At 33.6% G+C, this 14,344-nt stretch overlaps 1 protein-coding gene across 8 annotated transcripts in view; it reads left to right on the top strand.

Moving 5' to 3' along the window:
• The window catches only part of SPATA17 (spermatogenesis associated 17), an 86,445-nt gene that overhangs the window by 19,558 nt on the left and 52,543 nt on the right, over nt 1-14,344 (top strand). The gene's annotated exons all lie outside the window — the stretch shown is intronic.

The raw sequence follows: 14,344 nt of genomic DNA, 5'->3' as shown, positions 1-14,344 counted from the left end.
CTTGTTGATGGACAGAGAGACTGATACACTTGTGCGCTCAGATTAGACTGCCTTTGAGTGTTTCACATCTCTAGAACCCCACAAAGCAGCACAATGTGGAACATGATATAATGCACATGAAAATGTAAAACTGGCCCCTGCATCCCACAAAAAAAGCAGGAGATATTTTTAATTTCAAAAATGTGTTTACAATTTGTTCTTTCTAGAATTGTGATGTAATTCTGAGTTGAACTACACTGTACAGTTCTCTGTCTTATCTATTCTACAGTAACACTGGCAGAATTTTTATTTGTCAACACCTATCGAAAATCACATTGCAAGTCCTTCCGTCTTTTGAACTCCAGAGCCAGGATTTGTGCCTAATTTTCTCCTCTTTCATTAAGGAGGAGCCTATATCAAATAATCCCTCACTCATTTCTAAAAGAAACTTCAGAGGAAGTTCTCATTAAACTTTGGACATTCTGTCAAGTTTCTTATAAGAATATCTTAAAAGAGTTATTGATCAAAGTTTGTTTTCTTCTCATTCCTTATTTACTCTATTTTTTTTAAAAATAAAGGACACTTGTTGTACTAAGTGGTTTTCTCAACCAGTAGCCACATCTTTACCATTCAGCTTTAATACAAACTGTCCTTATTTAATAGCTGCCCTCATTTAATAGCCAGACCTTTATAATTTGTCTTTAGTGTGAAAACCCCAGGAGAAAGTAAACTTAATAGAAGCTGCCCCAGTTTAAAGCCACAGAGGAATGTAATTAAGTTTAACAGAAATTGATTTAACAGAAATTGACCTAAAATATAATTAAATAATAATAGTCATATTATGTGTGAGTTTCCACTCAACAGACTGGTTATGGCACTGTTAGACTTAACAGACTTAAGGCACTGCCTTTGTACAAACTGAAGATAACTCTTGGCTTTAGCTCCCAGACTGGCTAAATTCCTCCAGCATTTCTATTACTTCCCACTGCTACACAACCACTAGGTCTGATGGCTGCTGGTGTCCCCCGTAGAGTCCCTAGGAGTTACATTGAGAAGTGCTTGAAAGAATCCCTTTGGAGATGAAAAAGAACAAATTTGAACCCTAAACTCTGTCTACGTAAGGACAGACTCAGATTTTTAACATTTGTACAGTTTAGTGATGAAATGGGTTCATTAGTCCTGAGTTCTCTTTTGTCTAAAAGACATAGGAAGTTCTTAATGAAGCAAGTAAGAACCTTGTTCTTAAATATTTATTTTACTATATTTTGTTATTTAGACTTTAGTAAAAAATCCTCATCTGTAGCATCCATTTTTTATTTAAGTACTGATATATATATTATTCTATCTCAATATGGATTAGTTGGTTGGTTTAATTTATAAATATATGCATGAAAGTAAATTTCTTTACTTCTCAGTGCAGTTAGTATATTTAATTTTAAGGGAAAATACTTTCTGTTGAAATGTTCTTAAAGCTGCATTTACCATCTCCAAGAGCTGGCTAAATGGTTACAAGGGGAAATATGCCAGAAACAATTAGCATAGGCTATAACTCCATATGATGCATTAGAATTTTGTTTTATGTGAAACAGTTTCCAGTCCATAATAAGCAAATGGACATCAGTTCACATAAATTAGTATGCTGGTGTCATTATATCTGAAGAATTTATGGATGATGTCAGTTGCCCAACTGTGTGATTAACTTGCAGTTCTTTGCCTAAGGTTATCTACACACTGGCCATTAAACTATAGTAAAGGAACTTTGCTACATGTCAGGTGTGCAAGTAGAGATAAGATTTTGGGATGTATTGGTCCATTTACTGATGAATGGCACCACCTAAATTTTTCCCTAAGACACAGAACTGGGTAAAGAAAGCTGTATCAGAAAACTAACAAAGCAGTGGCAAAGTACTGGCATTGAGGTTCTTATGTAATCAAGGCAGGTAGTTCAGCTTTCTTGGCTACTGAATAAACACTAACTTAAAGGTAGCAAACTAAGACCTGAGTCTACCTTTAGTAGGCATCACAGTTTATGAAAACATTGTTGAGTTTATAAATCAGGAATTTCACACACTTGCAGGATCAGCACCAAATTCTTCTTTCCATTGTTGGCATGAGTAGTAAGTGGCGCTGCAGAGTATGGCTTTGATCCAAGTTTGACTTGCTGTTCTATCAGCAGATTTAGTTTCACAGTCATCGTTAAAACCTCCAGGTCTTCAAGACATGCCAGGGAAATAGATAATACAAAGTGATAAAAATCACTTCTTTGGCAATATATGTATTCACAAATCATTTATGCAGCTTGATTTTTTATAACCCTAATGAAGAGTGAAATTAAAGAGTACTTACATGTTGCTGGTGATCTAATCCAATGTTTAGCTATTCTGTAAATATGCCTGAGAACACAGTATGGAAAAAAGTAAGATTAACTATCTTATTCTAGATTACTGTACCATTTCTGAAGTGTATTTTCTAACATGGAAAGTACTTGATTTCTTAAAACTTTTGAGGTATAGCTATTTTCCATGGAGGGGGCTTGAAATAAATTGTTTTTTGTCACGGTAATATGAGGAGAACTTGCTCAGCCTCCACCTGTCAGTTCCTTTTCAATAATGATAAGTTCAGGTGCTGGCCATTTTCTCAAGTGTCAAAGTGTTTTGAAGAATGTATATATTGTCTTATAATTCAATTAAAGTGTTTCTCACAATTGACTGCAGAAGCAATTGATTCTGTAGTCTATTTTCAATTAGTGCCAAAGCCTTTCAGACAGCTCCTTAGAATTCTTGCAACAATAAAACCCTCATTTTTGTAATGTTGTCTTTCACTTGATGTTTAATTAACTACGTTATCTTCAACCATCTTTTTTTACTTCTCTTCAAAGATATGGAGGAAATACATTATGCTTTTTAACTTACTTACCTGTAATTTGAATTTTCTGGATGTAAACTTGCCCTGTCAGCTTTCTCTGTAAGCCTCAGAAAGAGACAAAAGTGCCAAGTATGCTTTCTCATATTTAAATATTAATTTGTATTGGTAGATCACATAATTTAAGACATCCAATGCCTTTTGCAGAAGATTTTAGGCATAACTGCTGGATTTCTAGGAATTTTAAAGCTGCAATTTATTGAGGATCGCGGAGTACTTTCATAGCCACAAACCTGATGCTGTTAGGATAGGTAAGATATAAAAAAATGAACTTATGAAATTGAATTAAAGTGTCTAAAGTTATAGAGCAGTCAATGGCCTGTTTTAACTCCATGGGAAAACACTTTCTGAATACTGTGAGGTTAAGGTAGGAACCATTATGTTTACACAGGAAGCTGAATTTCCAACACAGATTCAGCTCACATCCCTCATGAGCTTTATTCTGTCCATGTCTCTCTTGAGCAAGGAGTGGAAGCAGCCTTTACCATGTTTTTAGGTAGTTCTGTGTAAATAGTTGAAGTTTTGCAGTAAACATGAACACTGTAAGTAACATAAATTGCTGCTTAGACTGAAATCTTCAATGATATGAAGGCAGAATTTTCTCATGTATTTTTATATAGAACCAAGCACACCATTAGAATCAACAGACTAAACATGAAACTTTATTTCATTTGTATACAAAGAAATACTGTTTTTTGACCTGAATATGTAGAAAGAAATCTGAGATCACTGTGTACACTCATTGGACCAAATAATCTGTGGTGTAGATGATTAGTTTTGATGAATAAAAACAGGTGTGAACAGTATTGTAGAATAATACTTCTGTACCTGTGAGCTTTGAAGGTGCTGTAGATTTTGTATTTTGTAGGAGGTCTGTTAGAATTACTGCCAGCTCATAAAACATTTTCTGTGGTCAAAGACTGACTAATCATGTGAAACAGTTCTCTCATAGAGACAAACTTCACAGTCTTCTGTTTTGTCTGAAGAAGAATCTTCACTGTAAAATAAGTAGAAAAGGGGAAGAGCTACAGTTTCATTAAGATCTAACATATCATTGACTGTCAGGTAGGTCTTGTTATGCTGTCCATCCTCATTTAACTATCCCACAAGATCTCTTAATGAAGTTAAGCCCCAAGTTCACTCCAGTAATTCTGTGGCAAGAGTTTGTGCAATGTAACAATTCATCACTTGTCAGGAAGGCACTTTTAGTTTATACATTTAATAAGGGCATCCTCTAGCTTGGTTAATTAGAAATGAACAGTTTGCATATTTACTAAATGCAGAGTGTCATTGCCACCACGGCCTATTGCCTACATGAATTATTTCTCTATCTGCAATAAACAGCTGGGTAATTATTACTGCCATAATCAGATAAATTCCCTCTGTAAGGCTTTTCTTACATGGCAATTCTTTGAACTCATCCAAAGCTGAACAAAATTTATGAACTCCAGCAGCCAGACCACTTTTTCATAGTGTAGTGTCCCTGTTCCCTATTTCAAGGACATTTAGGCTATCATAAATATTGTGTAAATTAGGAGGATAAATAGGATTACCTAAATATTACATATTAATAAACTTGATTTTCAAAATATAATTTTCAGGTTGTAACTGATTACATTATAGCAGTTCTGGTTTATCTAATTGTAGAGACATGACAGGTCATCTATATACAGGCTATACGAGGTTATAAGGCAAGGGCTCTACCACTTGAAGACTAAAGACTCCCGCAGAAGTATATAAATATTTTTCATGTGCCATAGTCACTTCAGCTGTTTAGGTCATTAGAAGTATGACAAATATTATGTGCTATTTACTCAACTCACTTAAGCGGTTCTATTGTTACTAAAATGAGGTGATGGTTTGTTTTCTTGTGCTATTTTCAGTTCAATAATGAAGCATAAAATTTAAATGCATTCATTTATGTGTTACATAAGAAAATTGGATATTTAATTTTTTTGTAGGAGCACTTTATATACAATTATATAACTACGTTTGCTCTATGCTATCCAAGTATTCCAGCTCATATGTGAGTTTATCTGTAGGTACATCAGTAAGTACTTAATTTACAGATGTGTATTTTCCAGAACATGCTATAATGTAGCTTATATTTGAGATTTCCAAAGAAACACAAAACAAAACAAACAAACAAACAAACAAAAAACCCCACAAAAACAAAACCAAAAAACCCAAAAAAAACCCAAACAAACCAAACCCAAAATCAAAAGGAATGGTTTTTCCTTAGTTGGCACACTACAGCCTATTTGATCTAACATCACTATTTTGGTTTAATAATAATGTAAGATCCTGTGTCTGAGTGCTGCTAGAAAGTTGTCAGTTAACTGTTCCCGTACTTCATAACTCTTTATCAAAGAGTAGCATTACTCACAAATCAGCAAAATGCTCAGAGATATCAGAATATTAAGGAAGGCAAAACAAAATAGTGTTCTTTGGCACTGCTGTACCCAGTGAAAGGCTTTTGAGATTAGACTCCCTTTATCATTTCCCATTTATGTCAGAGAGATAGAAACTACAGCAGTGAAGACCTTTAAAATGAGACACCTCTCAGTGGTTTTTGTTATTGGAAGTCTGGTGACTATGCACTGCTTTTTTCCAAGTTCGTGAATTAGTTTTTTTGTCTGAGGATGTGAAGGCTTATTGATCTTTCTTTGGCATTTCAGATTTTTTTACAGTGGAAAATTAAAATCCTTCGCTTTATATTGGTGTATCCTATAATGTCCCATGAGATATCATAGAATTGCAGGAGATGACAAGCAGTATAAGTATCTCATGAGCACATTTTTGTTTTGTTTTAAAGAAAAAGTGTCCAAAATGGAGAAAAAAGGAGATAAAAAAATTGTCTTAGTTGGTTTTTTTTTATTCTCTAGATCATTATAAATATATATTTCTTTTATCTAAGGAGAGTTAAGTCTCTGAAGTGGTCACCCAGAGAAGGAAACAGAGAGTATTTGTCTTCTATTTATACAGTCTATAACAGTAGTGAGTAATTACAAAAAAAAGTGGGTTTTTTTTCCTAGTAATAATGAAAACAATGCTATTTGGAATCAGATGATCTTGTCTGACTTCAGATCTAACACAAATATGATGTCTATCAATATCCAATTTATAGCAGTATCTATAAAAAGCCCATTAAGCTTTGACTGAGCAATCTAGTCTTGATTTAATAACATCAAAATATATAAAAATTTAGTAAATACCCTTTTAATCCAGGAGTTAATTACCTTTTATGTTCAAAGTATGTCCCACAGTTCCCCACTGAAACAGTTTCATTTTATCTTTGAACCATTACTTCTTGTTATATTCAGCTATACTAGACTGAAAACTGTGTGAGCCCTAAACAACAGAGATCATTGAAAGATGTTGTCTTTGCTTAAAATAATTTTTGTTACCATTTTGGACAGACCTTCAAATGTCCTTTAAAATACTAGGCTTCAGAACTCAGCATAGTTATGATGACTAGGAAATTAAAAAAAAAATTTTCTTCTGTCAGTTTATACATTCATTTGTATGAATGCTCTATCACGTGAAAGAGCTTCTTCATATCTATGAATCCTGCTTGAAATACCTCCTTTAAAAGCCATAATTCTTCACATTGTGAGCATGACTTTTCTTGAACTGTGAGAAAATTTTACTTATCATTATACCCCTTTCAAATTCCTCAGACTCTTCACCTTGTAGGGATAATTGCAGGAGTCCGTTAACTGGTTTATCCTTGACTCTGAAGCTAAATCCCTATGTTTTACCTCGAACTTCACAATTCTTGCTACCTTCAAACCAAATCAAATCAAGAAGCAAATTGTTTCAAGAAAGCAACATTTTTCACCTCACTTCTCCAAGTAGGCTATTCTATTCTTGTGCAATTAGTGAACTGTTTGCTAACAAACTGATTTGGCCTTTCGGTGTGCATGGTACCCAAATGCATGCAGCACTCATTTGCTTACTTGTACTTGATGGAGAGGCCTCACAAATATCTACAGCATTGTGTTTGGCCCCTCAGGAAAGATTTAGTACTCTGAACAGAAGTTTATGTGCTTGAGTATAGGCTATAGAATATATTGGATGTACTCTTTAGACATGTATAATTGGATGTTGAAATCTATAATTAAGTGTAGTCTCATTTATTAGGCAGAACCAAAATTTCAGAGAACAGACCTCAATTCCGAGTGTAATTTCTTCCATGGCATACTGAAAATGCCTGGGGTTTCTTTTTTTTTTTGGTGTTTTTTTTTTTTTTTTTTTTTTTTTTTTGGGTTTTTTTTTGTTTTTACGACAGTAAGAGATAAGATTTCCTAATACTTCTAAAAATTGGGATCTAGCTGATATTTTCAGTTTGGCAATAAGCCAGCGCAGTAGAATCACAAGTAGTACTGCTGTATTAAAAACAATGTCTTAGATCTCTCCCAAAATAACTACAATTGCTATGTAATAAAACTATTCCTTTACTGTATCTTTCATAATGTTTTATGCTTCAATAAAAACAACGTCATAAATGCTCAAGTGGTAACACCATTCCATGAATATGAAATTGAGAAAACCATGAGGTACTACAAAAGTCACTGTGAAGTTTTGAGTCTTGGCATTGCTGTTCTGTCATACATAATAGGTCATTACATAAAAGCTCTCCCTGCCTTGCTATTGTAAAACTTTTTTAATGTAGACAAAGTGTACCATTTTATTTATCAATGTATGCAGACTTTTATGTGAAAGTAAATGAGGGATGTGAATTAGTGAGTAGACCTCAGTCAAATTGTTTCATAATACTCTGAGAAGGAAAATCAACTTAGCTGATGACTTTTAGAAGCTATAACGTCATGTTTGCTTTCTAAATCACATAATGTTGAATATTGTAAATGTTGCCAAGCACCATATATTAAAGTAAAAGAAGTACAGATATGTCTACATTGTACTGCACTGCAGCAGAGAGATAACAGTTAGCTTAAATGAGTTCATTCCAGTATTGGGAACAGCTTAACTGTAGCAAAACATAGCAGTGAGCTTTCCTATACTTATTACTGTGCAGATGGTAGCATATATAGTCTTCTGGGAATTGCAGTGCCAAAAGATAGCAGATACTTTCACATGACATTCGCTAGAAAACTTCCAATGGTATTTGGCTGTGGTTAGACATTCTCTTTTATATGTTGCAGAAAAAATTAGGAGCATGACTGCGCTCTTAGTAACTTAACACTGACACTGTGCTAAAAATGACCACTGCTGCTAAACTGCTGTCAGAATAAATTGTGTTGGAGCTTTGTTATCCATTCTGGGCCAGATCGGCTTTGTTAACCCCAAATACTAATTTCTCTGTTCAAGCTAATCACCAAATACTAATTTCACTATTAAAGCTAATCAATCAGGCTGATTTTTCATGGAGGGGTCAATAGCAAACAGACATTGAGTGAAAACGTTTTTCCTGTTTTTATGTTTTTCAGCACAAACCTGGGTATAAATAAAGTTGAACTAGTATCCCTGAATCTAGTTCCTCTGCCAACAGAAGCTTTGGTGATTAGTTGCTCTTATGCCACATCCATAATAGGTGGAGTTTGCAATTTAATTAAATTTAAATAATTAAGCTGAAAAATCATTGTTTAGATTGGACTTTTACAAAAATTTTTTTAACTTCACAGCATTTTCTGCTGCCAATGAGGATAAAGTAAATTTGCCTTGAGGACGTATATATATATATATATATATATATATATATATATATATATATATATGTATGTACACAAGGGAAAAGAAGTTTGCACATTTTGAGGAAATACAATAATCTTAAGAGACTATATATGAAAAAAATTACGTTTTTAGTATATGTGAGGAAAAAATTCTGTATCAGTTGTTTTTGAAACCTTAATTAGAAGATTCTGCATAGTGGGTTAGGAAAATAATCTGGTTTGATTTCTAAGCTGCCTCTGCAATCAGTAGCTTGAAAGGCTGTTGCACTCTCTTGAGTAACTGTGCAGCAGTGGAAATTGGAGGGATAAGAAGGATGCATCCATCTGTTCTTCCCTATCGCCTGGTACATGCTGTGCCCTGATCTCCTGATCTGCACAAGGTATTCATTCACTGTGTGCCCTTCAGCACCATGCTCATCGCATTTCCAACGTCGTGTATTGATCACACTGTGGACCTTGACAGTGGAACTGGTGGGTCACTTAATTCCATTAGCACTGTACACTTTGTGACTAAGGGGAGATGGACCGATGATGTGCTACTATGCACAAATTATAATGTAATTTCTGTAAATTAATTTTTGTAAAATTAATAAAAATGGGAGATACAGGGTGTTTTCATATGTCTACACATTGCCTTTATTTATTTTAATTTTTTCATATTAAGGAGTCATATTTCCTGTTCACTACACTGCAGGGACATCTACTACAGAGCAATAATATTCATCCAGATGTTGAAGAGAGTGTCATGATGAATTTGTTGAATGGATTCATGTAAACATTCAGATTTAAAATTAGTAATATATTTTGACATCTATTTGTAGTAGATCTTGTAGGCAGTAAGATACCTACCACTAATGATTGACTGTTGTTTTGAGCATCTATCAAACTCCAACTTGAGATCAAATATTTTCATCAAAGAATTCTGTCAGGATACACACAGGACTATACATCATTGTAGAGAGGAAAAGAGACTTACCTGTTTTGCTTGCTAAATATGAAGGGGTTCATTTAAAAAATGAGAAATATATTGAGGAGGAGCAAGCTGACAGATGGTACATAGCTAACTTAAGTATGTAGTATGTATATTCTGTTAAAACTTTGCCTTCCAAGTACAGAGTTCTCTAAACTATTTTTACATCCTAGGCTGGTCTATAGATATATTTCATTGTTTTCCCAAATTTAATCGATTAAGGCAAACAATATTATTGTGGAAAGTTATATTCCATCCTCACCTACACCAATGTGATGTTAACATGAGTGGCATGTAGTGGTATACCAAAAATTATTGTCTCACTAATTTTATTTTACCTTCCATAATCTGTATTTGAGCCGGGAGAATGATATATAGTCTGGAAGATTAAATACATTTAGGTTATCTCCTTGTATGCTAAGGTTGCCTACTGCTTCTGTTGCAGGAATTTTATTATTTGGTGTCTGAACTGTTTAAAATCACAATAACTTAATACTTTTTCTTGATACTCTAGGCAACTATACTGATTATTGGTTTTTATTTGATGCCTTTTCCTTTAGTTAATATAATAATTTTGTAATATTATTTGGCCAAAGAACCACAGAATACCAATGGAAATTCAAACAGAATGCAATAGTTTGATAAGCTTAATAAATATAGGTCAGTGTGATTTGTAAAATGATGAAGTTCTATGCAGAATTATTAAAATCTGTATATTACTGAAATCATCTCTTGAAGACCTTTCCAAAAGTGCCAGGAACAATATTATATGTGTATTTTTAACCTTTATACAGACAGCAGGAGCACTGTCAACTGAATTTGCATCTCATAGCAGGAATCAACACCATTGCATACTGCATAATGAAGAATCAGAATAACAATAAGTTACCTTGTCAGATGAATTCCTTTTATTTTCAAACTATAGAGAGCAAGTAATTTTATCATTAACAATTCAGTAGGTACTTAACAGATTTGTTACACAAGATCATTTTTAATTGTGGGTTTTGAGCATGTGTTGATAATCCTTTGCCTATTTTCAAAAGCATGAAACATTCCCTATGACAAGGACAACACACTTTGTGTTAGCCAGTATATTCATGATTTTGGTAAAAAAAAGCATCCTGAACTTGCCATAGTAAACCATTGATATTTTTCTGATTTTTTCAATAATTTTCAGATCATGATAAGACATTACATTTGTTAAAATATCCACATAATTCTCCTACAAAGCTATTCCTACAAAGCAATACAAATGTATGTGGAAGAAGGTCTGATTGGACTAAACTTATATGGAGAGCCAGGTTTGTAGGAAGATACAATAGATGCTGTTAATATATTGAGATAGGCTTTAAGACAAATAAAAGATTATGTGCTAAAATAATTACTTAATTTTTTGAGCTTTTAATAAGCAGTACTTTTCCAGCTATGAACTATGCAACAGACAGATTGCTTACAAAATTAGAACAAGATTATCAAATATCCTAAAACATGTTTTTCATTTACTGAACTCTTTTTCTCCTGCAAAATATATTGAAGCTTTAAAAAAGCAGGTCAAACAATTTGCCTTCTCCCACTTCACACTGAACTGGGAAAGGTCCATCCGGATGCAAAATTGGTCCAGAATCCACAGTTTCACGTATCACAGCTAGTATTCATAATGTCACAGAGATGATACATATATCCCAAGAAAAGATTGCTCAGTGAACCCATCATATTTGCAAACAAAGAGAGGACTAGCAGGAAGCGTACTGATTTAATCCAAAAATAATTTAATTTCCACTGATTTGCTATTGACTTTAATAGAATTTGGATTTATTTTCTCTGGAAAGGTGTACATGTAGAAGAGCCCAAGCATGTAACTTCCCAGTGGACACATTTCCATGTAAGCCATGTAGAAGGTTAAGTTTAGTTTAGTTTTAAGTAAGCATTTGGAAGGTTAAGTTTATGTCATTAGTATCACTTATCCTTCTACACATTATTCTGTATGGCAGCAGTGAAACCCCTGCACAGTTCATGACATGTTAGTATTAATCTGCTAATGTGTGAAATAGAATATTTGTATCTAACTGCTTTAGATTCTCTGCTTTTGTTGCTCCTTTTCAAATGCTTGAAAATATGTTAAAAGAGATGAAAGTTTCAGGTTCTAATGGCTTGAAAATAAATCTATATTTATGCTAAAACATCAGTGTTTCCTGTCAAGCAATGTTTGGACTGCTACATACCACTTATTTTGTATTGCCTCTCAGGAGGGAATCATCCTGGGAGCTATTATCCCTATGTCAGAATTGCCTGCATGTTCTGTACAACTGTACAGGGCAGTATAATGCCTGATAGAGATATTTTAGAACAACTGACAAAATGTGTCTGCTGCAAAAGTATGCTGAAAATTATTTGTAACTGCTTAAAAAATCTCAAACTTTTACATGGATTATGGTACAAATGTTACAGAGGGTATGTGATAATCAGGAATGATCATCATGATAACACTGTCTAAAAAGATCATGAATTACATGGAACTTCAACAAGTATTTTAGACTTAATTTAATTACAGCAAGTAATGATTATTAATAATTCATTCAAAGAAATCTGATAAATTCTGACTGATGACAATGGGAAACATTTTGCATCATTATTTCTGCAGTACAAATCTATATTTTTGACATTATTTGTGGGTTTTTATCACCAGTTGTGTTCTAAATCAAAAAGCTTCAATATTCACTGTTAGGAAGAGGTACCTCAGTATATAAGAACATGAATGGACTGTAGTAATATTTTGATTATTATTTCACCAGTTGTAGATAGAGGCACTAAAGCTGAATAGAAGGCTCTGTAATCAAAGAGGAATAGTATGAAATATGTAAACCACAGATCATACACTCTGATATTGAAGGTGAAGAGGCATAAAATAAAAGAACAAAGTTGATGCTATATGTATTGTCTATTTATTCATTTGTTTGTGATTTATGGATATAGAACAAAGAGTTTCCTAGTAAAAAATGCTTATGTACCTACATGTAGTGACTCTGAAATCTGTACCTTGAGGACAAAGAAAGGTCACAAATCTCTCCAACTCCTAGTTCTTTGTCAAAACTGGACACAGTTAATGAGGTTTGTTTGGTACAGCACAAATTCTCAGACACAGATAGAGATCCTTTCAATGGAAACAAATTTGTTTGGCTTTACCAGGTTACTTAGCGATTAATAATAGCCTTGAGATGCAGGTCAGAAAGGTCATCGTCCCTGCTTGCCAACACAATCTAAAATGTTCAGCTACTCTGGCTCTGCAGGCTTTGAGGCCCCAGAACGCTATGCATAAAGTAAAACAGGCTATTTTCCAACTTCTTTTTTCATATTAATAAGCAATTTTCAAGAGAAGGGTGGCAAAATGGGGGCCATGCCACTCTAAGTAATTCATTTATTTTGCAATTTAATCTTATGTTGGAAAAAAATTACACTGCTGCAAAAGCATAGCATGGTGATTTTTAAACGTCAGTGTGCTTCATAAGTAACCTTGTATGAAATATTGTATTAGCAGCCTTTAACAGTAAACTGCAACAATATTTTCAGAGATGCAAAAATACCTGTGCATCTTTTCTGATCTGTATTTCCTTTAAATTCTATTTTTTCTTTTACAGTTGAAATAAAATATTTAATTACTTAATATTTTACTTATTTTAATTGATAAAATCTTGAAAGATAGCATGAGATACTATAAGTTCTACACTTCAATTTGTATTTAAGAATGTGATGTCAAAGTCTTCATATTTTTAAACCAATCATTGCTCTTTCATATATTTTGATGACCTAATTTAATGATAATTTAAATATTAAGTGTAAGGCTGAGTCACAACCTTAAAAAACACTTTTGGGAGCAATATGACTTTTCCATGTGGTTATTCATATCAGCAAACTTACCCATGTGCATATTTTGACATGATTTCACCCATGTCCTCAGAGTGTCTTATTTGGTACTCATTGAAACAACTGAGACTATTAATGTAGACCTTTCTAAATAATCTGTTTTGCAGGAAAATTTGAATTATGAATATTTAGGTATGTGAATAATTTTTTTCCTTTTTTATTTTATTGTATATAAACATACTAGAAAGCATAAAGACTAGAATTTACTCACCTAATTAAATTTTTGGCAATCTAAATGCTTGGCTGAATATGCTTCGTTTCTTTGGCACACAGGTTAATTTGAACTAGCCATTTTGTAATAACAAAATTAACAAATGTTAATCAAACTAACCTTTTTTAACTGGGTCAAAAAAATCTATACACATGCACTGTGCACAATAGCATAGAATTTTGTTTCTTATAGAACATTAATTCACTCTACTGTTTGCATAATTTATGGCGAGCCTGGCTCTGTGGAAAAAAAGCACATCTATTTGGAAATCTATGCCCATTTTCTGTTCAAGTTTTCCTGTAAACATTCAGTTGAAATAATGAGTTTTCTCCATTCTTTGAAACCTGGTGTTAGGTATAGTTCCATATTTCTTTTATGATGAAAGGGTTTTCTGCACAGACTCACATGTTTAGGTGGCTCTCTGTGTTTGCATACCTCTGTTGTGCAGTGCTTCATTAAGCAGTTCACTTCCTGGTTCTTGTGGTGGCCTCTATAGCTCTCATCAAACCAGAGCAGAAATGACCCATGCGAGGAGCCCAATGTCACAGAAACTCCTCCCAAGGACAATGTATGCATGAAAGGTTCCCATCCCATTTTCCTCTGTGCCTATTTTCTCATCCTTACTCAAAGATCCAGAACTGAATATCA

Source organism: Passer domesticus, chromosome 3, assembly GCF_036417665.1.
Source record: "Passer domesticus isolate bPasDom1 chromosome 3, bPasDom1.hap1, whole genome shotgun sequence".
Taxonomy (NCBI): Eukaryota; Metazoa; Chordata; class Aves; order Passeriformes; family Passeridae; genus Passer; species Passer domesticus.
Note: the sequence above shows the minus strand (reverse complement) of the source record. Positions and strands in the feature narration are given on the sequence as shown.